Raw genomic sequence first — 4,241 nt, forward strand, 5'->3', positions numbered from 1 at the left:
TCTCTCTCTCTCTCTCTTTCTCTCTCTCTCTTTCTCTCTCTCTCTCTCTCTCTCTCTTTCTCTCTTTCTCTCTCTCTTTTGCATTCCCCAGTATGGACAAACGAAGTGAAAACTCAAAAACTCAAACGTAAAGAAACTGTGAAACAATGAAAGGCTGGATTGACAAAAGAAATGCAGATTTTTTACCAGTTTTAATTTAACTTTTGCAACATCGCCACAAGAGGAATACTAATTGTTTTGCACATGTAAAAGCGACGTTTATTCAGATCAGAACTCTTAGAAAAATCTCTGTGGTATGTCGTCACTAATTTATCCCGTTGATAACAGACAGCTCGGGGTCTAGACAACATTCTTCAGCTGTTTATGCCATAAACGCATAGCACACTTAACCTACCCCCTCCACCCTTCACTTTTCCTCATTCCCCCGTGTTTCGACCATCCTCTCTGGGGATTCCCTCCCTTCCTCCCTCCCTCACCTCATCTACATCACTCTCTGACTCCCCTCCACCCCTCCACCCCCATCTTCATCACTGTATGACTCCCCTCCACCCCCACACCCCAACCCACCTTCTTCACTTTATGGCTCCCCTCCCCTTTTACTTTTCCCCACTTTCATCAGTTTGACGACTGTTGCCAACGACGCCATCACCAGGTCGTACTTGACACGCTCTTGCCAGCTGACCCCATCAATACAATTATGGCTGCTTGTCAGTTTCCGCTTCGGGTTACAAACAACTAATTGACGACGTATTTTTAGATACTTAAACCATTCTGGCTTGCAAAGTAAAACCAATACGTGCTGCGAACTAATGTGAAACACAACCTACTTATGTCCCGCGCGCTCGTATGATCTTATGCAGTTTTGCGAGCAAGGTAAAATTTATTTTGACCGAACATAAGAAGCAAACAACTAACTGTTCTCTTTGATAACATTCATTACAATGTGCCAGCGTTTCGCGGTACCGCTCGCCGCAGCTTTAACCTAAGTGCAAAATCGTGATAGTTTGTTATTACGACGTCAGGTGCTCACGCAGACAGCATTTTTCATAGGTCGAGACCCTCAAATTTTGCAGTTTAGGTAACTCAAAGTAGATAACTGGACGCTTTGTAGGAAAGGGGGCCGTGGATGCATCGATTCCGTGGCTTTATATAGCATTTTACACAAACCATTCTGGAAAAACATGTCGCCAAAATCCTTAGAACCAAGCGGTTTTCACTAGAGTGCTCACACTAGACATGAAATTATCACTAACTTGACCCAAGCAAGACTACAAATCACTTGGCGATCGACGGCTTGGGATGTTCGCAAACGTTATCAGTCAAGTAATTGTAATTTGTTTCTCTGCAAAGTGCTACTTTTATAGTTGAGCGATCCCTTCACCATCCCCAAAACTGTTACATGTTTTTGTTGAATTTAAGATGAGGCTCAGCGTACGGAAATGGAGCGGGACTTGTAAACGAAAGCGCTCTGTTATTTTTACAATAGTTTCTATTTTTTTTACTAGACGTAAGATGATCATTTCATTCCCGGGGTACAACTTTATTTTTTTGTTATTTAGATGTCTGTTTGTGAGCTGCGATGCGGCATACATAGAGTATTCAGTGGCCTGGTAACTGAACCATAGAATTAGTTTTGGGGTGAATCAGAAATTCTAGAACTCTCTCGAGAATCCAATGTTTTCGTCTGCGTGTCAGGGCTTGCGCCATTTCTCGGCATTTTACTACTTCATTAAGCCTCACTAGTGTGGAACTGCTTTACCACAAGTGGTAGACATCTCCTTGGTGGCTCTAAAAATACCTCCTATTGTTGGAGGGGAGGGTTGGATTTTTTTGGTGGGGGTTTTGGTGTTGCTGTCACTTTTTTTTCATCGTCTTTTCCCTCTTAGTGCTGACATGCTCTTTGTCTCTCTGTCTAACTTTCTATTTTCTTTTTATTTCATTTCTTTGCTTCTTAAAGTTTGAACACGAAAACCGTCGCCCCGAAAAAGAATTTAAGAATCCACCATTTTTATATAGCTGTTTTGTTCTCTCATTTTCATTTTTGTAACATCATAGAGGTATTGAAGTGGAAGACAGGGAAGCTAAGGAGTAGCACTTAAGATATTTCCTTTTCTTCCGATTTTTTTTTTGTCTTATTCACATTGTGAGGCCACCTCGTTTACCGAACTGTCAACACTTCTGGAGTGGAATCCATCCCGGGTTTACACAAGGGGTGATTGAGACGAGTGCAAGTGCCATTTACCCCCTAGCGATTACCCAAATCTTTCACTGTTCTCCTCACACGCCGGGGCGAACGATGCGCGGACGTTTTTATGGAGTTCCATCTTTTCCTTCTCTGGTCTTACCCTTATTTTTGTTTCATTTTGTTTGTTGCGGCAATCGACGGGAAAGACGAAAGGTCTTTCCCCCCTTTTTTTAGGGGAGAGAGAGAGAGAAGGGGGGAGGGAGGGGGTCCTTTGACTTCAAATTGTTCGTGATGTTATCACAGCTGCCATACATGCGTCGGTGGTGTTACGATTAGGCTCCACGCCTGTCATGCACAGGGTGTGAGTTTGATCCCTGGATTGGAAAGATATTTTATCAAATTATTAATATCTCGGTATTTGTGTTATGGTTCAGTATCAGTCGCAACGATGACCAGCTGACCGTTAAGGCTATAGTTCAAGCAGCCTAATCAATCTGTTAATATGGGCGTTAAAACATATTTAAATAGCTTTTTTCGCTACCGTTTGGGGGGGGGAGAGAATTTGTGCCCCATCACGCTGGAGTAGATCCGAGAGCTCGTCGTTGGAGAGGTAAAGCAGATCCGGATCAAAAACGGCGTAAAAACGGTGTCGGTGGCTCAGAGCAAACAAACATTCAACAAAGAATTAACCGCCGCTGTAGACGCGTGATGACTTGTGCGCAATGCGCTGCTCCTCTGCTCCGGATCAAGGTGCCAGCTTCTAGAATCCATCCCCCAGCCACAAAATAAATCAGCTTCCTTCTCTTCTCTCAAAGCGAAACACAGATATCTGTTCAACTCAAAGACCTCCCAGAAAGTTCATTTTCCCTCTGAGGTTCTACCTAGGCTTAGACGTTTTTTACTAACTAGACCAATCCGTTTCTCAACGCTAAAAGAAGGAAGAAATGTTTTCGCCCTCTCTTCGCCTGGTGCCGTTATGAAGGTTATATTATGATTGTGCTCTCAGCTCCATGGGGGCAGCGCACGTGGGTATGTTTTACTCATATGCTGGCCGTTACGGCGCGAGCCGAGTACTCACTCTGGCATTAGAGTGAGATGAGACCCCCCCTGTGTACTGTGACATCGCCCGTGATGAAAGAGGAGAACGCCGGGCGTGAGCCATGTGGGAGTGCACCCTCCCTCCCCTCCACCCCTCCCATCACTCCCACCCCTCCCAGCCCTCCACCCTTCCCACCTCCCCCACCCCTCCACTCCTGCACCTCTCCCATCTCTCCACCCCTCCACCGTTCCATCCACCCACACTTCCCACATCTCCCATCCCTCATCCCAAACTCTCCACCCTGCCACCCATCCATCCCTCCACCTTTTTGCCCTTTCCCAGCACCCTCCTCCCCACCCCCACTCCCACAAAAGCACACGTGTACTAGAATCCCAGGAAAAAGAATCAAACAAAACACGTAAATAAATGTTTAAAAATCAAATCAATATAATCTATAGAACAGAAGGCATATGAGCATTAGTACTTCCGGTTCTTAATACTTTGGCGAAGAGGCAGATCTAGGTATGTATTTGTTTGCTTGAAGTCTGTATTTTAATGTCTGAGTTTCTTACAACAATAAACAAAATCACCCTATGAAGATACAAGACTTTAAAAATAAAGTACTTTTGGATAACTCTCTATACGGTCAGAAAATACACAATGAAAGAGCTTTAAAATCCCTTTTCGGATCCCCGGATACCCATAGTTTGGATAGAGAAACCTATGAGAATGATATTTAGCAGCGATCAGTTTCGGGCTTGGTTATATCAACATTGTCTTCATTTCCCCCTCTATGTCACCACTGGGCAGGAATCTTCTGGAACCTTATAGCTAATAATTGTTTGACTGTGTCTACTTGCCTTTCTTGCCAGAATTGTAGGCCTACATGTTATTTTCAACATGACTGGACAACAAAACATTGAGGAATTCTGAATTGCATCCCCACCCCAAACCATATGCACCCCCCTCTCTCTCTCTCTCTCTCTCTCTCTCTCTCTCTCTCTCTCTCTCTCTCTG

The sequence above is a fragment of the Aplysia californica genome, unplaced genomic scaffold (assembly GCF_000002075.1).
Source record: "Aplysia californica isolate F4 #8 unplaced genomic scaffold, AplCal3.0 scaffold00712, whole genome shotgun sequence".
Classification (NCBI taxonomy): Eukaryota; Metazoa; Mollusca; class Gastropoda; order Aplysiida; family Aplysiidae; genus Aplysia; species Aplysia californica.